This window comes from Dermacentor albipictus, chromosome 1 (assembly GCF_038994185.2).
Source record: "Dermacentor albipictus isolate Rhodes 1998 colony chromosome 1, USDA_Dalb.pri_finalv2, whole genome shotgun sequence".
In the NCBI taxonomy this organism is placed as follows: Eukaryota; Metazoa; Arthropoda; class Arachnida; order Ixodida; family Ixodidae; genus Dermacentor; species Dermacentor albipictus.
The window spans coordinates 320,159,029-320,186,487 of NC_091821.1; the positions used below are offsets into that span (position 1 = coordinate 320,159,029).

At 45.6% G+C, this 27,459-nt stretch overlaps 1 protein-coding gene across 3 annotated transcripts in view; it reads right to left on the reverse strand.

The window, feature by feature from the left end:
• The window catches only part of LOC135903884 (kin of IRRE-like protein 3), a 612,412-nt gene that overhangs the window by 180,856 nt on the left and 404,097 nt on the right, over window positions 1-27,459 (reverse strand). The window contains exon 1 of one of the 3 annotated variants that reach the window (XM_065434325.2): window positions 24,574-25,381. The exons of the other annotated variants lie outside the window; for them this stretch is intronic. The gene's annotated coding sequence lies outside the window, so the exon portion shown is untranslated. Of the gene's footprint in view, window positions 1-24,573; window positions 25,382-27,459 lie in introns of those variants that run through there. 3 annotated transcript variants of the gene reach the window in all.

Genomic DNA, 27,459 nt, shown 5'->3' on the forward strand with positions numbered 1-27,459 from the left:
CTGCGGTATGCTTTTCTCCTTCCAGCAGCATTATAACTGCCTCTAACATGAATCCCCACGAACTTCCGCAAGAAAGAAAGAAAGAAAGAAAGAAAGAAAGAAAGAAAGAAAGAAAGAAAGAAAGAAAGAAAGAAAGAAAGAAAGAAAGAAAGAAAGAAAGAAAGAAAGAAAGAAAGAAAGAAAGAAGCTTTCGAGATGGTTTCGCGAACAATGACGAAAACATTACCTCTTTCTGTTATCTATAAATTACTCACAACGTGAATGCTGCACTGTTTGCTGTCTGCTAACCATGAGTTATTCCTTATACACACTCCAAACCACAATATCGACTTTCTGCTTCCAGCCTCAGGAACAGTAGGCTCTTCCTGAGAGCTGACATGAGCGCACGGGTAACGATAAAGCAGGTACGTGCCTGGTTGAGTCGAATATGAAAATGTCCCCAAGGGTCATTCATGCGAGCACGTTTCTGTATTTCTTGCCTGCGTGTGTTTCACTTAGCAACGAACGTTCGAGTGTGTTCTCGAACGAACACGTTAAATGAAGCTCGGCTATTTTAATATTAAAAAAATATGCGATAATGCTTCGACCGACAATAATTTCTACCGTCTTTACTAACTGAAGCAAGCCTGTTTTCTGAGTTATGCACCGCCTTCCTCGGTTGGTGTTTCCGCCTACACGTTAAAGACATTGTTCCGTAGTAAGATATTCAACTATAGGAAACACTATTAAAGTGAGTAATTGTAAAATAATGGGTACGGCCCGTTACGGCACTACGACAGTAACAATAATGGTACTACGACAACGTAGTCCCTTAGGACCAAATAATGTTTCTGGTCTGTCTGTTTGTCTGTCCGTCCCTCTGCTTTGGAGTACCGCAATTTAAGCAAACATTCGAACTTTTATAGTTCCTTCATTGGCCAACGTCATTTGAACGTTCAAGCAAGGCTCTGAATTATTCAGAGTAAGAGCTATGGATCGCTGCGCTACGACGCAAACAAGTCGATATCTTTGCGTGTGTTAGTTTAATTATCCCATACCAACTAGGCCAAACTTGCATCCTGCCTAAATCGATATGTGCGCATTACTGGCTGGTTCGAGAGAGAATATTTGCGAACAGCGGATGGCACAATGACGCGCGGACCATACAGTCCGGTACGTCTTACGTAAAACAGCGCCTGTGTTTTGCTCTGTCTTTGCTCTGCAGCTCGGCGCTCGAGCGCTCTAGACAGAAGCGTGGACGCCGGTACAAAAACCACTTTTCATTCGTAGTAAACATGTAAACATTGGACCAGTGTCGCTTCGTTAGTATTTCGCTGCCTCCAGCGACTGCGTCACTTAAATAACGAGGTACGTTTTTCGCTTGTTTATTCATTCAGAATAGTACCTGAATCAGACATGTTCGTAACAAAATACATGTAATTAATTACACGTGCTTATGGTCTATTACATATTTTGGTGGTATTGCAATTGAACGATTATATTTTCCCTCGGTAACGCTCACCGTAATTCAATTACTTTTTTCACTAACCAATTACATGTGATTAGTTACTTCACCGACGAGACAAGCTATTAAAGTTAATAAAGACAAGTATTAAAGTTATTATGGTATGATAACAGGTGACGCAGCTTTAGGAACCTTAATCCGGTACTAACTACAGTAGAACGCCTGGGAGCGTGCCATGCAGCAGCGTCGCGGGTGTGCATGTGCAGACAGGCCGACCTGGCAGATCAATATTTGTCTCCCCACGTTAACGCTGCACCAGATGTTGCCCGACGAATTGAGCCGGTGCTGGTTTGTCTCGATAGTGACAATCACTTGAGACGTTAGTGACAGGAAACAGGCCGCGGACAATTTGCACAGATTTTCATTGGTTCAACTGGAAGTGTCTCCTAGAAGTCACAGCAACAATGAAACAATAAAGCCCAGCGTTTCGCAGAGCACCGAGATACTGAACAACGACAACCCTGTGCACATGCTGTCCATACGTACAGCACTGTCTATACACCTTTCATTGAGCAAATTGAGCAAGTTTTATTTTTACTGCTGGTATATTGTCACTGCATTGTTTGCATAACAAAAGCGAAGGGAAATGACCAATTCCAATTTTGAAATGACATTGTTTTTAAGGAAGCGATACGAGAAGGGCTGCAGAAAACCAGCTTAATGTGTTAGGTCACCTAGTTATGATTATGGTATCTGTGCAATGTTACAAAAAGTTCGACCGAAAGTAACGTAAAACTAATCCGTTACTCTTGAGCAATTCCTCAATTATTTTCGTCGGGCCCCAATTGGTAACTGCAATCAATTACATTTCTTAATGAAGTGGTATAAACTTTTTTAAAACAGGGTCGAAGTGCCTCAGACAGGCTGGCCAACGTTTCGATAGGTGGACCTATCTTCGTCAAAGGCGGCCTCGTCATCCTCGGCGTGTTAGTTTTAAAGGGTTAGTGCAGTGACGTCACGTGCGGGTGTTGTCGCTGGCGGCTGGTTTTAAAGAGAGAGATTACAAGAGGGAACAGGCGTTGTCGTCCGACGTCTGTGAGCCTCATTCTCAAGACGAAGGGACAAGAGCGTGAGAGTGGGCACGCGGGGAGGAAAGAAAAGAAATAGAAGCAGAAAAAAGGGGGAAAAAAGGAAAAAAAAAAGCAGGCGGGAGCCATGGCCGTACCAAGACACAACAAAGGGGGGGGGGGTGAAATTCTTTTTCTTTCAACCCCCCCCCCCCTTTGTTGTGTCTTGGTACGGCCATGGCTCCCGCCTGCTTTTTTTTTTCCTTTTTTCCCCCTTTTTTCTGCTTCTATTTCTTTTCTTTCCTCCCCGCGTGCCCACTCTCACGCTCTTGTCCCTTCGTCTTGAGAATGAGGCTCACAGACGTCGGACGACAACGCCTGTTCCCTCTTGTAATCTCTCTCTTTAAAACCAGCCGCCAGCGACAACACCCGCACGTGACGTCACTGCACTAACCCTTTAAAACTAACACGCCGAGGATGACGAGGCCGCCTTTGACGAAGATAGGTCCACCTATCGAAACGTTGGCCAGCCTGTCTGAGGCACTTCAACCCTGTTTTAAAAAAGTTTATACCACAGTGTGCCATTCCATCTGCCAGCCCCTTTCCTGTTTTTGGATTTCTTAATGAAGTAATTTTAATTGTAGTCGATTACTTTCTTTCTGTAGCGTGTACCAAGTCTGAACGGAATTGATATCTTTGCCTTCAGAGCCCTTCAAGTTAATATGAAAGTAAAGGAAGTTGTCTGACGGTTACGATATCGCTAACGCGAAATTTGAGTTCAGCTGTGTACATTTTTCTATTTCGCGACATATTGAAGCAAATAATTTCAGACCAAAATAACCGCACCGACTGGCAGTGGGTCGGTGCCTTCAGAGCCGGCAAGATGAGCGGCATCGGCGCCAGCTGCGGAAGACGACGACGAACGCGTGTTTACGCCGAGGGACGGCGACGCTCGACCCAGGAACGGGCGTCAAAGAGCTGCGTTGTAAAATGTGTCGTTCGATCGAGCGCATTCGGAATGCAATAAGGGATAACGTAGCGCTGGTGTGGTCCTGTTTTATGACCCTGTGTTCGTTTATTTTTATAACGATAGTATTATGGACCGAGCTCACACACTTTGTATGTATTCGCCTGAAGAGAAAGAATATGGACGGATCCCGAAGGCAGTGCAGTCTAACAGAGGTTCTCGAAGCGCTAACTGTTACGTGTGAAGAATGAGAGAAACGGGCACGAGACGCACGGCCACGCGTTTCAAAGAACGACTATGGGATGAGAGAAGCATGGGCGTGATTGTAGTTAGAGCATTAGGTTGCTGTGCTGGAAAAGAAAGGTACGACCTCACCATCGATCGCGCATATCTTTGTACTCCATTAGTTCATACTTTCGCTAGTGGCATTCAGTAGATTGTGTCTCCAGTTGTTCTGCAGGTCTTGTCGCGTACTTCTTACTCGGTGCCGGCAGTTTCCAAGGTGCTCATATCCAATAGCTCGGAAGTGGGCCCAATGTAAGCTCAGTGTGCGGCCAGTGTGGTCCGACATTAGACCTAGATTGGCCGTGCTTCTGCTAGGGATGGTTTCGAGAGACCCTGCAGACCACGTGGCACACAACGGACCAACTTGTCCGAGTGATCAGCCTGTGCTGTCTATCACTTCCGAGTAAATTAGAAGCATTATCCTCTTCGATCACGAGGTCACCATTTGCTTCCATCCAAGGTCAGGGTGCGCCAGACGCCCTTCCCAAAAATCCTGAACTTGTACATACGTCACTGTTTTCACGATATGCAAATACGTGTGCAGATGAGAACCCCCTTAATTATTTACGTCCTACTGAAGTCGCAAGAATGCTTCTCCGCTACAATATAGGTGCCACAGCCGAAGAGCGTATGCACTGCCATCGCTATGCATCGGCCGCCCCGCTTTCCAAAATAGGAACGTAACCCCGTGACAACACACAGAGGCCTAAGTCGACTTGAGAGAGACTATCCTCATTTTTAAACGAAACACATTGAACTTCTACACTTCGAGTTTGAAAAGGCCCATACGGCGACAAAAATTGCAGCGACGCATCCAGCTAGTACATCTGAACTTTTTTTCTCCTTCGCCAGTCGGATACATTGTTCTGCCGTCTGTTCTTTACAATGAAGAATCAATTCCTTGAGCGTTCTGATTCCGACAATATATTGCTTTGTACCTGAGTTATGTGACAGCTATGCTTTTACAGACGATGAAAACGAGAACAAAAGACTATTTCAATCGATCCCGGTATTAAAGGTTCTTTATTTTTTTTCATTTGGATTTCATGCCTCTTAAACAACGGGAGGCAATACAACTGCAAGTAGGTTGCATTTATCGATCTCAAATGAAAGAAACTGCCAGAAAAAAAAGGGTAGTCATCGGGATTCTTTCCTTTTCAATTATGCTGTTCAGAAGCTCCGGCCTGGGAAGACCAGTAGCCCATCATTAGCCTCGTTCTGAACTCGCCCAGTGGTATCGACTTCTTGGTTTTCGCAAGCTCTTCTTCATTTATGTGCGGGTTATGCCTTTCGTAACTTCTGAATATCCCTGTTTTCCATTGGCCGCGCAGACGACTTTCGGTCGGTGCTTGCGTGCCCGTGGATGTACTCCGGCGATCATTATGTCCAGATGCCACATCCGACAAGCGCAGCTGCTGCGCTCTCCGTTTCCAAACGCTCGCCATCTTATGGGGGCCGAAGGTAAAACAGCTAGATTAGGTAAACTCAACTATATTAACTTATCACTACAATATCTAGTGGAGAGCGTCCCGGACAAACGAAGACGGCTGGGGCATGCTAGAAATTTCGCCGTCGGTCTTTACATGGCACTGCATTGCACGAGATGTTATTCATTGCATGAGAGTGTACATGACATGCACACCCAGGCGTCAGCTACATCCATAAAGGAAGGCTCGTCTTTATGAAGGGACATTCTGAAAACTGAACGCGTATGCACACAAACAAACTGCACATAGCGCTAAATTCATAATCGTTAATGCTTTCGTGTTTTTAATGACATCAAAGCACCCACTGAAATGGGGAAGCGAACATGAACTACTGAAGTGACCTCTCAAGTTAGCATGAGCACGACCTGATAGACAAATGTATTGCTTCTTGAGAAACCGTGGAAGTTATTTCATATCTCAAATATACTTGAACGACATTTGTCGTGGCACCACCGCAAAAGTGGGGGCCTATGGCCGTTTGGAAACACTGCGAGCATGCTGAAGCACAGTGAAGAGGAGAACTACAAAATGTAAAAGAAACATAATCAAAGAGAAAATGAATAAATGAAAAAGACCAAGAACTTGGTGGTCCAAGATAATTGGCGGTGCCGTTTCTCTTTTAAGAGTACCAGCGCGTCAATATAGAGCAACAATATACTCAATAACTTTGATTCTCAATCGAATATCGAATGACGTTGCAGTGTGATGAGGTCATTCGACGGGCTGGCGAAGAAAGCGAAGCAACGCGGGTAACAGGCAGCGAGTGCGCGAATTATTTGAACTGTCAAAAAGACAACCCAAAGCCCCTAAGTGTCCTTCTTTCTTACGATTCGCAATTTCATTGAAGCTGGTAATGACGTTATGAATTTTCGCGTCAGAAAAATAAAGTGAAAAAAGAGCTCGCACCCGAACCCGTTTTTTTTTTTCAAACTCGGCTGTTTTTGTTGCCAGCTTCTTCATTTCACTCCGTAGCCAATTTCTTCGATTCTGTGCGGCCGACTTCACTACTTGCCACTTGTTATCGTGTCTTTTTGGGCACCCACCTAGTGAGACATACCTTTTTGGGGTGATTGGCCAAGAATGTTAACAAACGCAGGGCCACCAAGTCCAACCAACTAGCTGCACACAAGTTGCACGTATCCAGAGGCCGAAGCTGTTTTACACTCAGCAAGACCGCAGCAGTCAGCATTCGCAGTGGCCGGAAGAAGCAAAGAAAGCTTCACCTAAAAGACAGTGAATAAGCTGGAAAGTATTTTCCGCATACGTAGAATTCGAACAAACAATCTTTTCTCTCTTTTTTTTTTCATAACACCCTCTCTGGCGCATTCCACACATGTTTTAACATTCATGCGACCAACTTTTCGAACGATACAAGGCTAATGATGAGGATTAATATTAATCGCCGCTCCTCAAAGAAAAGCGAGTGTTTCAACTCCGTCAATCTATTATTATCTATCATGCAGAGTGGGCAGCCAGAGATACATATGTATAATAGGAGGAGGATTATATTTTGATGAAGAAAAAGGAGGAGAGGTAGGCCTGGGGAGCGAGTCGCTAGCCTGCTACTCCAGATCATAGTAACTATGAGGAGGTGGCTCAAAGGTTGGCCATTCCTTATTCCATATTGTACAGCGTGGTGCGCAATTGAAACCTGGCCGTGTGCCCGTGTTATGTTTATGTCCTGACGTGCCCACGCGCGCTCGGCTTATTAGACATTCCTGCGGCTGTATCCCCGCTGGGACCTCGCCGGTGGAAAGTAAAACTATGCAGTTTTAAAGAGCGAGCGCCGTAAGATCTCTTCTGTAGCGTCGTTTATTTATGTGATGTATTCGGTCCCTGCGCTTCCAGTAGACAAATTAAATATTGATTCGTCCACCTTTGTAACTGGTGGTCGTCGCGCACTCCGAGTAACGCGCACGTTAAAACGAAGCTGATCGCATACGTGTACAGTGGTCCAAGTATAGGAGGCGCTCCGCACCTTCCACCGCAGCTGGCAAAATGAATTACTAATGCAATGTATCCTTGCTCCAGATTTATTATGCGCGGTGTTTCGGTACTAGGAGAAACATTTCTCTACTGCGCTAGCGCCTCATTAATCATTAAAGCGAGACATCCTTGAAGACACACCGTATGCAACTAATCTAGGTGCGCGCTTCGCGTGTAGAAGTTGGTAGTACAAGCGCCTCCACGGACAATGAAAATCAGATGAAGCCGACCTTCCGCCGGTAACTAAGGAATAAAATAATTTTTTAAATGTCTGTAAATTCTTAAAGATACTGCACTGTCATACATATTCTAACGCGCAGCTCGCGGCAACTAAATGTGAAGAAAGAGAATAACGCAACGACATGCTTTAAACGATGACCGCCAAGAACACTTCTTGAACGTTAAGAACAATGTCCCCCGCCAAACTCACAGTAATCTAAATTCAGGCATGGTGAATTTTGGACCAGCGTATACGCTTAACTAGCTGCGCCGCAATATATAAGATAGGCGATAGTTCTAAGTTTCAAAGTCACCTTCATCGTTGCACTGCTGTTCGAATATTCGTCTAATGTAACAAGGCTGGCGGACTACGTTGAAGTGTTTCCGTCTTGTTTCAGAAATAAATATAAAAATAATTTTGATGCCTTTATAATTAAAGGCGAAAAATTCTTGCATCTCATCGCTTTATATGGTCACATACTTTTTGTTACGCGCCTATTTTGGATTTTACCCACAAGACATTGTCGTTTGGTAACATAGTGCATGGCTTTTTTTCTGCTAGCTTAGTCGGAGCCTGCTCTACGGGCATGGGAGCACATATGGCTGGATTTTTTTTTCTTTGATAAATAAGTTTACCAGGTCAAACGTTAAAGGGACACGTTAGGCAAATACTAAGTCGATGTGGACTGTTTAAATACAATTCCAGAAACCAACAACATTTGTTTCACGCCAAGAAAAGACTTATTTTACGAGACTATTGCATCTGAATGGTCCGAATACCTTTTTCGAAATTCAAACCTACCGCCACTCAATCGGAGGAGTGGTGACGTTGCATACGCCATCACTGTACCTTTCTGCCGTGCGTGAGTAAAACGGCGCCCGACAGACGGCGGTACCGAGCCAATACAGAGCGGTGGATTCGCAGCTGCAGCTGCTTTTTTGGTCAAGTGGAGTAGACCGTTCGGGCGTTCCGCGACATCACATGGAAGTTGAATTCTCAGCTACTTGCGGTTTGTGCGAGTTTCGCGAGCCAGCAAAACGAGCGCAGCACTACGCGAAACGAAACTGCCGAAACGCAAAAACGTGGGCGGCGCGGAGTCGAGTGAAACTGAAACCTTTCGATCACCCTCGTCGTTGTCAAGGATAATTTCAATGACATCTTCTTTCTGAAAAAAATGAAACATAACTGGATCAGTAGCATTTTCTTTAGTCTCATAACGCAATACAAGAATGTTTTTTGCAATGAATGGTTAGTGCTAGTGAAAGAATTTAACTGAGGAGCGCTTTCGTCATCGGACAAGTATTTGAATTAGCCAGGGAATCTCTAACCATGTCCTGCATTTACCTCAATTTCTTGGTTTTGAAGGCTATGTTCGCGATAATATTGATGCCTTAGAGAATCTCGAACTATCACTTTAGCGTGGGTCTCGCTAAAGTGCTAGAGAATCAATCAGTTTAGCGTGACTTAATATTCGCCTTTAGTGTGCCTTTGAGTGTGATTCAACAGCAACTGGAAAGAGAGGTACCACTGACGTAAGTTCACACGTATGCTGAAACGTCTAGTCGCAACGGCAACAGTTGCACTAGATGGAACGCTTCGCAATCTGCTCGCCTTTCATCAAGAACAGCCGCAAAGAATAGTGTTCACTCAAGAATGGCTCTGGCCAACATCATTACCTTCAAAAAGGGATGCGCCCGTAATCCCACATCCAATACCTTCAGGGGACCAGACCAGATTGTATATCAAAACCTGTGTGCTATCAAATGGTCATATACGATTATGAGACAATATTCGACATAAGAGCTGCGCAGCCTACGAGATCTTAAGGGGGCTTTATTGCCGTTTTCAAAGCTTACTTGTTCTCCCATTAATTACGTATGCATTATGTTTGTTCTTTATCTTTTCTCCATGTATTATTTAGTCTCGAATGAACTAAACCACTAATTTGCACAGCAAAGCGATCACTGCTGCACCTGCGTGCGCGCTTCTTGAAAGGCGGTGCTGGAGCGAATGACGCGGTCTCTGCGCCAGGTCACAGTCCTTTTTCCGTTTTTCTTTCTTCTTTTGTGCTGCTTTTTTCCCATGTCCTCTCAGCTGCAAAAACTGACGCGAATAAAGGAGAAAGGTAAACAGGAATTGAGCTACAAGAGAGAAGGTAGGCCCTACCGATAATTATCAGGTGGCTATAGATTAAATGGTACACGCTGTGTTCCCTCTTCATGTTCCGCCTACCGGATAATTGTCAGTGGATAGAAAAAAGCCCATTGCAGCACTTGTAGTCTGATTGAAAGAAGTTCAATTACGCAGATTGCCGCCTTGCGTTGGACGAGGACCGATTTGAATACATCGTCTTTAGGAGCAGCATATAAAACATGTAATTCACGATATATTTTAAGCAAAAGAACTCAGAATGCAGCTATTCCTTCGATTAGCAATGACAGTCCTACACATCGTTACACACGCACGCTGTTGAATACTAAAGCAGCTCTCATGAAACTTTCTGCGACAAACAGTGCTACAATTTGCAATATTCATTCCAGCAATGTTTAACCATCGAAATAAACAGGCCAATTCAATTAGATTGCGCACGTCCTCAAGTGTGTTTTCTAACGAGCTTTCTTACAATGGTAAAAAAAGCGGGTGAATCAGCAACATTACCAGAAAACCGTCCAAAGTAAAGAACGCGTCACGAGGTATAGGTCTTGTGCATGGCGATGGTGCCTATGAGCACATCCCATCAATTTTGCTCACCACAATAAGCTCGCGTCTTTTTTTGTTTTCTGTCTTGAGCAGTCCTTCTAACCTTCTCAAAATACCAATACTACCTCACCAAGTACACTTTGTATAATAAGTACATTTCCGACGAAGTGACGTATTTTAAGTGTACTTTACAACGATCGTTCAAAGCACAGGGGGGAGGGGGGGGGGCTTTTTTGTGTAAACTGCGTCCATTCATATGGGACGGGGGGGGGGGTAGATGTTTATTATAGCGAGAGAGAGAGAGAGACGAAATGCAGGGAAGTCAACCAGACAAGCGTCCGGTTTTTTACCCTATACTGGGGGTAAGAGAAAGAGAGGAAGAAAGTGAGCACTGATTACATGTGGTAGGATGCGCCGGAGCACTGTAAACCTTCTCTCAAACCAGTGCACTTTAAATACTGTACTAGCGCGCAAATCGCTTTCTGTGCCACTGAAAGATGTGGGCCACGGAAATTTATAGCTCTGTAAATATAGCTAAAAACATCCGTCAATCTCTTCCACAAAGAACGCACCTAATTTAACGGCGCCGCTGCATATGTTTCAATCTTTCTATCGAACTGCAGCTGCGGCTGAAGCGATCTAGGAAATGTGTTCACCAAATGACAACTAGCGATTTAAATAAAAAAGTCATCTCTGACAAACCGTCTACTGCTGCCGTTGCCTCGTTTTATTCCAGTAGAATGTATTAGGCCCTTCGCACTGCCAGCATGTGGCAGTTTTCAAATTCATGGTTCTGCATGGACTGCTGGCTTCCACGGGTGCCACTGTGACGACTGGCCGCCGTGAAAGAGCTGGATGCATATGGGCGCTGTCCATGTTATGAGTTTTATTATACGTAAGCAGGGAAGCACTAACTAACCTTGCGAATTTGATATTCTCGATACGGTTAGCAAATACGAAATTAGGGCAGAACGTTTGCCGTGGGCTTGACATGACCCGTTACCGCAGTGCAACGTTACCGTTGCACTGCGGTAATTTTGACTCGGATATCTCGGAGCAAGGACACGCTAGAAGATTTCTTCTAACTGATACTGCGTATAAACACGACTGCCTCTAACTTTTCAATATAAGAATACCCACTTACTGCAGTCAACAAAAAGTTAATTACTGAATTTTAGTTAACTCTGGGCAGCTCATAGCGGTAATTATCATCTCACTTTCTGTCCCACTGGCCATATAACTTATTTGCATGGGTGGTCTTCGCGTGCCTCTCATAAGAAAACCATAAAGCTAATTTTGAACACCCTGTATGTATATATATATCCCTTCCCCTTTCTCCCCATGCAAGGCAGCCAACCAGAACCACACACCTGTCAACGTGCCTCCCTGCGTTTCAACACCTACTTTCTCTCTACTGCGTGCTCGATCTGCTCGTTGCCAAGTCGACATCTGTATTCGAGTAGCATGGTAAGTGCGCGCCCGGCCAGGGATGTCGCCGTCGAGGATCGCAACTGCGACCCTTGTCCCGCGAGTGTGGGCGGCACGAGGGGGCTTGTCCTTCGAGACGGTGGATGCCACCAGCGAGCGCGTTCTTTCACGCGCCCGAATTAGAAAGGCGGCCTCTCCTTCCCGCGCGGCTGCAGAGGAGCCCGTTCTCTGCAGTAGCCCCGCAAGGAAGCTTCGAGCTAGACGAAATTATTCTTGCGGCACCCACACTAGTGCGGCGTGCAGCAGGTTGGGTTGAGGCTCCGAAATAGAGGCAGCGCGGGGGCCACAATACGGGGCGCAAAGACACCACACCTCCCTTGTTGTCGCTCCCGCTCTCTTAAGAGTCTCAAAGAAACGTTCTACAGCCAGGCGCTGGGGGGAGAAACCCACAGTTATAGCGAGACCACTGAAAGGACCCACGGGCTATTTCGAGTGCCGGATAGTTCCTGCAAACGATGAACAAAATTATCTTAAAGGCAAATGCTTTGCCGCATTTCTAGCACGCTCGATGATATGTCTATAAGAGCCGTATGAGTTCACTACACCACACACATCAAAAACGTTCCAATGGTCATTGTTGCTCAATCCCAGCTTTAAATTTCACCATATAAGTGCGCCGCTGCATTTGCATGGTGTTTTGTGAGACTAGTAGCTTTGTGACGGATGGCTTGCGTGGCTATTTAAATGGTTTCTATATAACGCCCAAATCAAAGATGACACTAACGCGGAAATTTGAAGGAATGTTAAGGTGGTGCTGTTACAAACAGTAAAGGAGACAGAGTATTATTTCACTTCAGGCTCACAGTGGAAACGTGCATGCATATCTGCAAATTGCGGGCCTATTTTCAATTTGCTATAATATCGAGGATACTGTGTTTATATTAAAGACTCTAATTTTGTACGCAACGGAAGTACCTATAGAATTTGGTTCTGCGATGCTTACTGTAGCGGTCGGCGGTACACCGCGATGGTGCACCTCTTTGTCGCAAGAGCTTGACGTTTGTGGACACCTTAAGATGACACGCCCAGCCAAAGTGCAGCATTCCTTGGTATGCCTGAAATAATGGCGGTGGAGTCTCCACGAGTGTGATGCATCTGTCGACGCAAGAACTGTCAAGAATCGCCATTCTCAGCTCATTACTACCGGCTTTGAAACTGATACTGGCAGGAGCGGTCGGCACCCGCTTCCTCATATGGTGAGATCAATCTGTGCAAGAAATTAGATGCGAAGCTCTCGGAAAATTGATGAAAACCAAAGCTCGCAACAACTCTCTGTATGAAACTTCCCGTGTAACAAAGCACGGTTAGATATTTTTACGAAATAACAGAGGAATCCTTGCAAGCCATATTAGTACCAAGAATTGTCGGCGGATATCTGCGATGGCCGCGTGGAAATCCCAGCTGCTGAGATTACGTTTAGGCCACCTTCCTCCCCCCTCCACCCCTTCGCCAATGCAGAGTGGCAAACAGGGTGAGACCTGGTTATCCTCCCTGCTTTTCCTTTTTGCTCGTTCACTCACACACTCTCTCTCAAATATTCGAGAAATGTTTTCTGTGGTGACACGAATAGAATTTATGGGAGTGGTAAGGACCGATTGGCCAACCGTCAGAACTACCTGTACTGAGGAAACGACAATCTGGAAGCAACAATGGAACCTGCGCAACATTGTACAAATGACTTTTTTTCCCTTTATCTTTCCCTTCTTTTTTCTTCTTCAAGGCAATTTTCGGGTGCGTTCTATTATTACTATTATTTTTTCTGGATACAACGAATGAAGAATGGTACTGTCCGCGCCAGGGCCTTCCTTTTTTGAGCTATAAGAACATCCCCGTCCGGCTTCTTACGCAAGACGGCGCCTGTTTCACGCGGCTTGCCCGCGAGATGCTTGGCACCAACTTTTTCTCTGTCGTTCCTATGGCAACTTTGGCTCACATCACTGGCTGCGAGGCGGCCCCGTTCCTACGTCAAACATTTCCTTTTTGCCGGGATCGGCAAAGGAATAAGGATATAACACCACAAAACAGCGTACTGTAGAAGAATGTCGACACACGAATCCTAGACATTTTCACTGCGTTTTACCCGAGTTTGTGCATAGTTATTAAAAGCAGTTTTTCAATGGTATGTTCACAGTCATGGCCATCACTATCATGACCATCGTAAGGCTATTTATGTCAACTACAGGACGAATGCCTCTTTCGGCGGACTGAAATAAACCCTGTTTTGTGCTAGCTGAACCACGTGCGTTATGCCTGCAAATTTGCTCCTTTCATCACACCACGTAGTTCCCTGCAATCTTCGACTGCGCTTCCCTTCTCTCGGCACCCATTCTATAACTCTATCAAAGCATGTGTTATTCGCCTAAGGCATTACACGACGTTCTCAGCTCCGTTTCTTAGTCTTAATGGCAACCATGGAATATCGCCTACCCTCATTTGCTTTATAACATCCACACCGCTGTCTTTTTTGAACAGTTTAATATATTCCAAACAAGCTCTGCAAAATAAATTTCGTTTTAATAAAATCTGCTTATCGCTTCGTAAGATAGTGGAAAACATAAAATAAAGATTGACTTTCCAGCCACATTGAATGTTTCGTTTTTTTTTGTTAAGCTTTCGGGTGTCGATAATGTTAGACAGGACTCATTTTCTTTCATCTACTTTAAAACACGGGCAGTGAACGCTTGATGCACTTACAGGTTTGTGTTCCCGCGAGAACAACGGAAAGCACGCTCGTTGCAGGCTTGAGTTAAGCAAAACTGCCATATCCTGACTGCCTACTCTTGACGGTCGTTTCAGAGCGTCATGGAAATGCTAAGAATGTAGTGGCAGACAACACAGAGCCGTAATACAGTCAATAAAACAAATACCGAAACAATGCGTCCAAATTTGAAACTGCAACAAGGCCAGGTTTTATATTATGCAATCGAAAATTAGATTAGGGAGTTTACGTGTCAAAACCACAATCTGATTATGAGACACGACGCAGTGGGGAACTTCGGTATAATTTTGACCACCTGTGGTTCTTTAACGGGCACATAAATCTAAGTGCACGGGTGCTGCTTTATTTCTCCCCGATGGAAATACGGCCGCCGGGGCCAGGATTTGATCCCGCAGCCTCGTTTTTATGCGAATGAATGCTGACCTGCAAAAGCAGGGTAAGTAGTGATGGTGATTACGATTCTGTCCACGGCTGTTATATGTTGGGCGAAGCATCTTATTGCACCGTCTCAAAGTTGTGTACTCTCGTACTGCGCAGTCTAAGCAAGACATTTCGCTCCAAGATCATCGAATGAAGGCACGCGGATTGCATCCCTCTTACGTGCATATGAAGCCGAAATGGCGCATTCATGTCCATGAGCCCGTGAATTCCCGATCTGTGCAACCGAAACGCGCGTAGGAAAACACCGCGAGGCACTTAAAACATATCGCAAGTGTGTGCGTACAATTCCTCCGGGCACACGTGAAACGTGCCGGAACTGTACGCGACAATCTGCGTGTACCCATCAAGCGGGCCCGCATAACGACTGTGGGAAGTACGGCCCTTCGCCACTTTCCCGCAGATTGTTCGCCAGCCGCGCTGCTTCCGGGCACCGCGGCAGTATCCGCACCTTTCCGTCTGCAGCCTCAGTGGTGGCGTAATAAGGCGCTCGCTTCCGCTCGTCCTTTCAGGCACCGTAAAAGGGCCCCGCCGCGAGGAAACCCTGGCTGCAGCAGATGCGACCGTAGAGTGCACCGCGCATTTGCTGAGTGATTCGGCGGGTGTTATATGCCCCTTTAATTTGCACCCATTGAGAGGAACGGCCCGCGGAGTGTCTCGGTGCAGCACTCGGGCGACGAGCGCTCGCTCGCTGAGTTCGCCGGTCGCCGGCGCGCCGGAGCTGAATGGACGCGTTGCCTCCTAATTAAGGCACATAATGGAGATGTGCTCGAAGCGGTCTGGCTCGCCTTCGTTAGGGCATACTGTCGCTAGATTACCCTGCCAGCTGTGCGTCTGCTTACGCTTTGCTGTGAAGCGGGTATCGTGAGCGACGAACTGCCTGATAACGATGGTTGAGCTTCCGATGACATATCAAAGAGCACGGAGCCTCGGCACTCTGAGAATCGGTGCCTCTGCAGTGGTCGCTTGTAAACTTCTACAAAACGATAACTTTGAGGAAAACACGGAAAGAAAAAGAGAGCAATGTGAATTAGCCAGCTTTCAATATCATTTCCTTTCCTCCCCAGATGTCAACTACGATGAGGGGAGGTCTTAATCGTGCACAAAAAATAAAAGCAGAAATTGCCTCACCAACCCGAATTATATTTGTTACGTGAACTATACCAGATCAGTGGTACGTGCTCCCGTTTCCGTGTGCAATATTAGCTTTCGCAGAACATAAATTTTATCTTCCCGGGAGGAAAAGCTGTTAAACGAAGCCATGTTGAGGATGACTGTACTTTAGCAGGAGTGGATATATAAACCTTTAACTAATATAAAAATACATGCTATTCGAATGGATCCATCCAAAAATACCAGTATTATAACAGCAACAACAACAAATAAGGTAGAAAGTGTGATAACAAAACAAACTAAAAGAGGGTATTTTTACACACCTATACGCGCTATAATAAATGCCAACGCTGAAGACCACCACAACTCTTCAAGCATCCAAAAGTTAGGTTAGGCTGTACGATCAGGCTAGTAAAGAAATCCACGAAATACTGCAACATATCTTATTAATTACTTAATAACATACTTAATTAATAAATAATAATATCCTTTATTAGCTTCACTTTTTCCTTACACCATGCTTATTTACATGCATTTCCTTCGGAAAAACCAACTCTTCGTTCTTACTTTCTATATAAGAGCTTAAATAGAGACTGGAGTGACAAGAGCGACATAGATAAGAATTATGGGTGCACCCAAGCGACATAATAAGAGTTGACAGTCACTTAAGCATGCTTCCGTGGTTTGAATGCGAAAGCATTACGATTTCTCTAATTAATTAGCTGCGTGCATGATACCTAACGCAATACATTGTCACGTGTACTTCACAACTCTACCTTAATTCACCTTGCTCTAATTTGTACCAATCTTAATCCATCCTAATGCACCTTAGTTCACTTTAATCCATCTTAATCCACTTTAACTCACCTTCATTCGCTTTAATTCAACGTAATTTACTCGATCTCCACTCACCTTACTCGCACTTGTTCTAATTTAAATTCGCTTTCCTCTAATTCACATTAATTACCCTAAATATTGATTACCCAGAATTAATGCTAATTAACATTGTTATATCATCTACTATCTTCTGCATAACTATGACATAATACAAGCCGCTGATGACGCCACAGATGATGATACTTGGTACCATCGCTTGATCAAGCCGGATTTTCTGCCACATGGTACATATAATGATTTCGTATTAGAAGTTGCCAAGAAGACTTTATTTCAAGTGTCGTAGCAGAACGCGACAAGAGAAAGCGATATATATATATGAAGAGAGAGAGAGAGACGAGAAAGGCAGGGAGGTTGACGGATGATAGATATCCAGTTTGCTACCCTGTTCTTGGGAAGGAGCAAGTGGAGACAGACAGATGTAAAAAAAAAAGGAAAAGCGCCCAACCATGCAAAGAGCGGAAAAAGGAAGAAAAGGAAAGAGCACACACATAAGAACGCAGGAGTGTCCCCGTCGTTTAAGCAGATTGCTTGACCGTCACGAGCGACTGTCTTTGGGAGCTGTAGCGAGGACAATAACAGATGATATGTTCGATTGTTTCCTCGCTGCTGCAACTATCGCAGGCAGCACTGTCAGCCATTCCGATGCGGCAAGCAAATGCATTCGGGAAAGACACCCCAAGCCACAGTCGGCAGAGAACAGTTGTCTGGATTCAGGATTGTCCAGATGGAATGCGTAGCCGGAGGGATGGGTCCAGGCACACTGCAGTCGTGTATAACGAAACCTGGTGTGTTCCACATGGATTGTCGTTGCGTCAGTTCTTGATGGCGGGATGGTTTCTTTCATGGTGCCTTCGTGAGGCCTCCTAGCAGCTTCATCAGCGGTCTGCTTGTCCATGATGCCACCATGTGTTGGGAGCCACCGAAACGTGATGTCATGTCCTTTCTCTGCTAGCTAGTGATACAGCTCTTATTTCTAACGCAAGTTGGTCTTATGGTCCACGACGTAGAGAGGACAGCCAACAATGCAGGGCTGCTTTCAAATCGATGGATTACTCCATTTTCGTTATAGATGTTTTCATGTATCATGCGAAATGCGTTGCGAAGGGCAGCAAGCTCTGGAGCAGTCGACAAGGATAACAGAAATACGAATAAGATGGATGCGTTCAAGAAAGTGAGAAAAGAAAGATAGTGAAAAGAACTAAATACGGGACTCCCCGAGACAAATCACACCTTATTTTTCGTCTCAATAAAGTAAAGCAGTGCTTTCGTGACTGGGCGTTCACTCAGAGTTGTTGACAGGCGCGATATTGTACTAGCGCTACGATGCTGTCGGCGCTGGCAGATACTGATTGCGTCAGATAATTTCTTTCCGCCACGAAGCAGTCGAGATCGGTAGCAAGGAAAGGGGTTTCTTCATAGGAGCTAAGTGAAAAACAGAATACGCGTCGATAGAAGCAATCTGTTCTCGCGACTCTGTTTGCTAATTTCAGTTCACGCTGAGACAGTACCTGTCGGCTCATTAGAAAAAGGAATGCGAAGAAATTGCCAACCTATTCATCTCGTCTTGATTAAAATATTCGGATTGCTGCACGGCGTAGATTGCACTCGCGAGTGTTTATTGTGAACATCTGACATGTCACCCAGCGCACAGGTCGTAAAGCATACAAACTGGTAATTCATGTCATACTTTTATGCCACTTCAACAGTTTCATCAGTTGAGAACCAAGCGGCAGTTTGCAGCGCAAGAAACAAACAAACGAACGAGTAAACAAACAAAGAGAATGACTTGAAGTGCTTTTATTTTTATTCTTTTTGCATTGGTTTGCACGCGACAAAATAAAGGAAACAAAATAAATGAATATCATATTGAGCGCAAATAAGACGGGGACAGAGGGAGAGAACACATAAACAGCACGGGCGGTAACTTGAAAGTTACCGCCCGTGCTGTTTATGTGTTCTCTCCCTCTGTCCCCGTCTTATTTGCGCTCAATATGATATGCAGTAAATACCAACTAGGCCAAAGTGAAGTGCTTCTGAAAAATAAATGCAGCTAAACGAAGTAACGTCTATGAGCCGACACCCAAAGACGTCTCTGCTTAACCAGTTGTTAATCAAAGAGCTGAAATACTTTTTCATGGCAAGAATGATTTTCGTCCCAGGGCACGCATGTGGTTGATGCGGGGATGAGCAAAACACTTGGGATTTTTCGTCGCCTAGAACGTATACAATAATCACTTGCCCATGACAGATGTGGTGGTCCGTGGTGGGGGTGGTGGTGGTGGCGGTGGTGGTGGTGGTGGTGTTACTACAGACGGGATTAGTCTGGCAGACCTGGCCACTCCCTGCTCAGCCTCAGTGCCTCTTTCCGCGCGAAATATGTCGCCATGTGTCAATCAGTTTTGTCTTTGTAGAAATATGAGAAAAATGCGCGACACTTCCTTGCGCGCTACCCGCTGTGTGTCAGAGAAGATTAACTGTTCTACCCGTTCGTGAGTAAACCCTTTTCTTCCCATACTGTCTAGAAGCCTCCTCCTTTAAAGACTAAAGCGCCTGCAGGCCTAGATGAAATGTACGTTGGCCAGTTCCTCGCACTTCGTGCAAGATGGAGAAGCAGCTTCGCTGACTTCTATACAGAAGTGTGGGCCGATCCTGTACTGAATCTGTATAGGAGAATGGCTTCCGCGCGGCCAAGTCATTGTGCTACACAGGGATGCAGTACGTGGTCTACAAAGGGAACGAAAGTGGCAACAAGCGGTCTTTTAATCAAATTGGTGATTCACCAGTGCTCTCACTGTTGGTTGCTTCGAAAGTGCTTCGTCGGTGAGGGCATCTGCACTTACTTTGCAGTGATGCCAACATGAAAAGGAATCCACTGAAACGTTGTCTTATTCCCTCAATCATTCCTAAGTGAAGCCAGTGATCGACTACAGAATTTGTCTGGAGACAAGTGATGAGAAAGTTGCTGAATTTACAGACTTCGAGTCCGAGATTATGACGGCTTTCTCTGCAGGTCCGTTCTTCAGTTTGCGAAGAGCAACAGTGAATAGCTGTACTCTCTGCTATAGTCGAAGAGACTACATGTTCCAAACGGCCAGACCGCGCAGTACCGAGAGATGGTATCCAATCTGCAGCCACACTGCTATTTGAATCCACGCTCACCGTTAAGTCCGCGCGGACATGGAGGTGGTTGGCATAATTTGCATTCAAGTGTTCTAGCACCAAACAGTGGTCCTCAGGAAAGCCTCATTGGACTGCAGCCCAGGTGATATTAAGGTCGCAAATGGTGTCCTAAAGCATCCAGTGTGAACTCTTCAGGTCGAGGACTCTTAAAGCATTTTAATGCAGCATAGAAGTGGGATCGATGCTCGGGGCTGTGTCTTCTGAGCAGAGCTTTCCTGGGGACAACCTCACTCAGCCAGAGAAGTTGGGCCAGCAGCGCTTGGGACGCCACGAGACTTAAGTGGAAGAGACTGGGTCTCATATATGCCTTTCTTGAGCCCCTAGAGGTCATACATGGGAAATGACTCCACTCTTCCCTGGGCGTTTTACAGGCGGCCTCACTTGGTCAGGAATGGAAGTAAGCATGCAGAATTGCTCGTTCACGTGATCTAACCATCTGGATGATTTGTTTTTGGTCTATGAAGTGGCACAAGAAGAGCAAGCACATAATCTTGCGCCCGCACCGTAATGCTGATGCGCATAGATGAGGCGGATTAATATATTCGGACGAGCAACAGATCCAGAAAGTCTACATTAAGCCGAACTGTTATTAGCGCTGAATGTCTATACTGTAACTGTCTGTTTCTTTGCATGACGCTCTTCGAATAAGTATATGTAGTCGTGCGTTAAGACTTAGACGAAACATTGCCTTGGCAAAGAATAAAACGCCGCGAAAAAGATGAACTGGGGGCGAGCAACTCATTCGACTTCCATCGTAGGTAGCAGAAGCATATTAATTAGCCGACGTTAGCAAGTTAGCATGGGCATTATGGTGTCATTATGGTTCTGTAATCAAAAACCCAGCATAATGCCTGCCGGAACGGCCCTCCAAGGAGTGCTATGCATTGTTGAGTGAGAATACCAAATTACCTTCTTTTTTCTAGCAGATAATAAATATATGCACTAAATACTACAAAATAAAATAAATGTAAGCCGTGCACAAATTTGCTGCTTAGTGATCTTTTACGTGGCGCATACATACAGAAAAACACATAACACAAAACTAACAGTTGCGTCAGGTTGAGTACGAAAGATGGAAGTAATATTATTTTAGGACCTTTTGCAAACGTAATCGTCGAAGTTCATGACATTTCCAACGTTCGTCGAAATTCGAAGCATTGTCCGCGCAGTACCATGGCTAACTTCAGTCTTCCTGATTCGATACATCAACCAGAAGGATCCATTTTTCACTCAGTATGCTCGCAACAGACGCAATGAAGCATTCGCCGTCCACTCAGTCACAAGCGACCCTATAGACTGGTGGACGTAAAGAAATGCAGCAATTTTTCGTGGCTTCGGGCACAGCAAATGCACAAGGTCATGATTGCATGCAGATCTTCCACTGTCTCCATACCCCCTCTCCGAGTGCAGGTTAGCAAAGTGGACGTGCGTCTGGTTAACCTCCCTGCCTTTCCTCTCTTCTATTTCCTCCTCTCTCTCTCTCGACTGTCTAAAAGGCCTGTAATATAATTTTCCTAGCAGAGTCCGAAGGATAAACCTTTGATCTTCGTTGTGTAGACTATGACCGCTCCTGAACGCTGTCTTTGTCGCAGCGGCACCTCATATTTCACCATAGCCCAGCGATGAGCGCAAGCCGCACGCAAAATCTACTTCTCGGTCATCGGCTGGTAGACGTTATTGCGACAGGTAGTGAAGGCGACGCGTTGCGACAGCATCCGATGTTCTGATCGCAAACACCCTAGAGACATACCTACTTCAAAGCTTTGTTGAACAGCCAGCGTTCCGACCTACTCCTTATTAACCTCACGAATGCATTCGTCTCTCCTTCTCTATTGTCGGCCTATAAAAAGCTGTCAATTAAAATGTAACCAGAAAGGCAGGCATTCGGAAATTCTCATTTTTCTCATAGAAGGGTATTGATCGTATGTTGCCTCAAGATACTTGGCGCACTGCCGTAAGCTTGCATACATAAGACTTAGAAAGAAACGGAAATCTTTCTGACTGTGGTAGACAACTTGCTAAGGGTAAGAAATTTGCATATACAGAGTTGCACGGCTCTGAAACAAGGGAAATTGAAGATATCTGATGACGGCCTTTGTCCTGCAGTATTTTAAATAGGCTGACCGTGGAAATGATAAACGATGGAATGTCTGTATTATAAGACCTGTCCTAGGCAGCTTGGCTTAGTGGTGAAGGCACTGATGATTCGCGGTCGCAAAAGTGGCGCAGTTTCGAATCGGTGGGGCCCTCGTGCACACTTTTGTGCCCAAATGTCTCGGTGAATGAGATCATTTTAAAGCTCCATTTTTGTATCTTTTTTACATCTATTGCGACATTTTTCACGTAAGAGAGGTCAACATAAGACAAAGCAATATAGGAAACGAAAGGACAGATATTTTCTTCTGTGCGCTATTTACCTGTTGCATTACAGAAATTCAAACATTGCAAGCTTTTTCTAGTCATGCCCTCTACTGATATCCATAAAAATAGCACGGAAAGTATATATGCTTACTGTGAAGTTCTTACGGATATTGAGCCATAGGAAGTGTGTAACGATAGTTGGCTGGACACGTGGTACCATTGGTCTACATATGAAAAATCTTCAGAAGCGGCGACGAAGTTCCACTACACACGTAATGTTCTCCGAGTAGGCAGAATCCAAGCAGTGGCGCAGCCTAACAAGAGGAATGAATAGTCGCATAGCCGGGTCTAGCAGGCGAGTGCCTTCCTCGGGTGCACATGCACGGCCAAGCGCTCGCAGGCCCAGCGGAGCGGGTGAGCGGAGGGGGTCTGCGGGCGCATTCGGCAGCGATGCGCGTCTAATTAAGCACCTCATCACGGGGCCACGATTCCCGATAGCCCGCGAGACCGGGTGACTAAGAGGTCGCCGTTAATGCCTAACTCCCGTTCCCCTAGCGCAGCCCTTTTCTGCTGTTCCTTGTGTCCCTTCAAATCTGGTGCGCTCGCCTTCCAGACACTGCCATTCCTTACTCCCCGACATACGAAACGATTTACCACCAAAATCAATTATGGTTTCTGACATTAAGTGCTGTAGGAACTCGATATCAAATGAAGTGATCTAACCTTCAACAGCGCGCCCCCCCCCCCCGCCCCCAAATTTATCTTGTAGTGGACAATGAACACTTGACGACCACTGTTTACTTAGCTACAAACGTGCAGGCACCACAAAAAGTACGCCAAATTTCACATACACACTCTATCTATTGCATGTGAGAGACGTAGCATTCAGAAAGTTTATACAAAGCAAACTGCTGTGAATGAGCACAGCATGAAAATCAGGCAAATTAAATGAAAGGTTGAGATCTCCGACATAGGGGGACATGACATCATGTGCTGGGGGAGGAAACACGCACAAAACGTCTTAGAAACGAACTGCACGCAAAATATTTTCTAGTTTTACCTAGCAACGACTGTTTAAGTCAACTTTAATAAATGGCGTCTACTATCGCTGCCACTATGACAGACCACGCGAGAGTGTGGCAAATGGCCATGTCCGTGACCGACAATTACACTCTTCGGCTGTAATTGAAATTAGTGGCCGATAGGTGGCGCTTCGTCAATGGCTAGGACCTCCAAAAAATTTTCTTCCTTCACTCACTACTGTCAGAAAACTTCACTTCGGGCTGCGCTGAAGCGTACATTCTTCGGCTAATCATTGCTACGCTAGATGTGCGTCTTAATCTGATGTCAGCAGGCGGTACTGTCTGTATGTGTCATGCACCAAACATCACCATGTTATTTCCCGAGGTCGACGATTTGCAGTTCATCTCGACCTCTGTACGCCAACTTTAACTTTATAATGCGCAGGAACGTGGAGCCGAAACACAGCGCCGCAGTACGCGTCAATGTACCACTCCGGCTGGAAACATGTTGGCCATCCCGACACCACAGTTGTGCTATGAGGGAGCGAGAGAACCTGAACCTAAATATATGCAGACGAGCGTCTTTGCATTCTGCCCCCAATCGCAGTGTGGCTGGCGTGGCTGGAAATGAAACCTGGGTTTTGGGCAAAGAATGCTCCAGATGACGAGGAAAGTGGCCGGTGAAAACAATTTTCGCAGCTGCAGCATGCCAGCACGCGCCGTTTTATTTTTTTTTTCGTTCAATTTCAACCTCATATCACTGTCGCCTCTACCCTACGAGAATGTTTGCCAGTTGCCAGTCGATCGTTCAGTTGTACTATTTTCTTGTGCTCACGCCCTATTTTTAGGTGTGGCACCGTCAAAGAGAAGTGCAGGGTCTAGAAGATCTGCATTTAACTTAACAGAATTTGAGACTCAACAAATGATCTAACAAAAGAGCAAAGCTTATGCCCGTGAACCACTGTCATGCATAACGAGAAACTACGAATAAATCCACGCCGGAAAGAATCAATTAACTGCTATTCTAATACAATGCTGTGACTTTCCAATGTACAATCGTCACTCAGAACCTAAAACGAGCTAATGGAGCCGGCAGTAAAAGAGACCTTCCGATGAGAAGGCACGTGAATGCAGAGTAAGCAAAGCAGCCCCTGGGCAGTAGCGAACACTGAGAAGTTGAGAAGAAAGCTCAGCCTTACCGTGACAGTTAGCAGATCTAGAAGTAACGGAATCCACAAGGGACAAGCAGCAACATCATTCCAAGGCGCAACGTCACGAACAGCGTGCGGCCACAAGGGAACTACCACGTACGAAGCAGCCTTTAGTGTCACGTCAACATCGAAAGGTCATTAATATCACCGCGTGCGCAAGCTTGATCAGAATAATAGGCGTCGATCAGCGGCTATTTAGGAGGCAGACTGAGCGAACAGCGAACAGAGGTTCTTGACTGCACGCAGTCCAAACTGCGGCGGAAGCACGCAGCTTCAGTGCCTGGGGAGCGCAACGCGTCACTTCACGTAACACAGTCACAACACCCGCACAGATCCGTCCTTGTGAAAGCAGCTCCAGCAGCTCTTTTGATTGCGTCTCTCCGGATCGTCACTTCGGTCACCCAGTGTCTCCTTGATGATGATGGAAGTAAAGGAGTGTGAAACGGCCGGTGACAGGTGGTGGCAGAATAACGTGACGGCAACGCGCCCGCACAATTGACACCGCACAGAGCTGTCGGAAGAGAAAAGGGGCGGGCGCCGAGATACCTCACGAAACTGACGCAAAGGACAAAAGTCAGCGCTGCGTGGGCCGTCCCAAGAAGAGCGCAGACCTCGGGCTGCCGGCGACGACGGCGCAGCGCTCGGCGCGACTGTCAGCCCGGGCCTGATTTGCGCGCCGGAGGGGAGAGGTGCACCGAGGGGCCGCCGCGGCTGCGGGCTCTGCGCTTATCGCGGCGGCGGCACGGGCGGCGCAGGCTTAGAGGCGCTAGCGCCGCGCCGTGGCTTGCGCCGTTACCAGGCTCGAGTCCGGAATCACGTGGTGTGCGGCAGGTTGAATGCGGCGCGGCGGCCCCCTTTGCTCTGCCGATGCTCGCAGCTGCGTTGACAGAAACAGGCAAAAAACGAGACTGCGGGGAAGTGCGAAGCAGTGCGGGACGCTCCTGGCAAGAAAATGAAGTCCTAACTGATGCGCGCCGCGAGTGACTGGCCTGACGAAGCGACGTGAAAGGCTCGAGAGCGCAGAGCGGATGGCGCCTTCGAGCGCCAAGCACGATTTTGCAATGAAAGAAGCTCTGATTGGAGCGCACGGACAACGTCCAATGAGTTAAACTCCCTATGTCGCTTTAGCAAACAAAAGAAAGCCCGACGTCGAAGAGCCCGGGGCGGTGGCGAAGAACCTTGCTCGGGCAATCTTCATTTTTACCGACTTACCATGTGATCCGTTTGCGACTTATGGTACGTACGGCCAGGACACGAAATATTCATTTATTGGTGCAAATGTATTCTTAACTTAAATAGTTGAGATATTTCATTTATTTTGACATAATTGATGCTGGGGGACAGAAAAATTTCTTTTGAGGTTTCGAGCGACGGTGCGTTCATTGTAGTATGACGCAGATGACTATAGCGGATGTTCTTTACTTTCTCCTTGTTCTCTTGCGTTTTCTTCTTTTTCGAGATTTAAACTGATTAAGAAATATTGTGGTGCATCCAGGGCGAATGGAGTTGTTCAGATGAATTATACCTAAAGGGCCGGACATGCGCGACAAGTTGTGATGTCCAGATGGTTGATTAAAAAAAATCACTAATTACATTTCTTATTTAAATTAATTTTGGACACACGCTGAAATAGCGAAATCTCTAGACATGCACCAACTTCGAGATAGCCGTCCTTAAAAGGTGCTGCGAAATACACTGGCCTTCCACTTACCAGTTTTACAGAGGCATTCCTCCCTGTTAAAGAAAATCTTAACTGGGGCGCCAATGAATTCTTCAGCAGATTTTGAGGACGAAGATTCCGAATATTGTGTTCGTCTCTGAATTTTTATTAAGCAGACATGACTTCACTAGTACTAGGCTCCAAGTTCGCGATTGCAGCATATGCCCTAAAAGGTACGATGAGATAATTAATTACATAGGCATATTGTGCACGTTAGAAATATAAATGATCGAAGCATGGAAGGGAAACTATTTCCCTGTGCTTAAGGCCAGAAAATGACCAGGTATACCTACGTAGCAACACAAGCTCACGGAACACGTGTGCACATAAACTGGCATTATACGACATAAAATATACCTATAAAAAATCTTCACTGTAGAAACTACTAATGTGACCGTTTACTTTGTAGACCCTTTAAAGGGCACAGAAAATGGCAAAGGTGAAGAATGTTTTCCTTATCATTGTGTTCTCAGTGTCAAGTAAGTTAAGATTTGGGGAATAAATATCTAAACAAATAAATTTATCAGCGATGCATTCTGCTTCCACAGTTCATGCTCGATATAGTTATGTGCTTCACTTCCGCACATTGGGTAACGAATCTCCAATTGTCTGCGATTTTCTAGTTCGAATTTAAAAAATGTCTTTGCCCGTACGGTCAGTTTAATATTGGTGCCCAAACGTTCCTCTCTCTATATATATCTCTGTATCTTGAAAGCATATGGCACATGTTAGGTGTTCTGTTGAATATATGTTTTGGGGGCAGAATTGGCAGGTAGTTTCAGTGTCAATTGGGATATGAGCTATGGTAGGGGCCGCTTTCATTGACAGCTGAAGCAATTTATACGCTCGAAAGTTTGAATGTGCCCAATCCTAACTTACTGCATGTGTGATGACAATGATTACTATTCAGCTGAAAATATGGAACTTAATTATTATCGGTACCAGAGAGCGAATTCCACAGTATATCCCCGTGACCTTGGAATGCTCACTAGTATGTTTTCGTACATCTGCATTTTTTGCGCGTTATTATGCCCAAAGCTTCCAAGTGATAAAGCTGCTCTTACATTGTTTGATCCTAGCGTAATATGTGGTACTGTGTCAGGGACATTGCTTTTGGTTTATATCAAACGACATCTGTTTTTCCGGTATTTCCA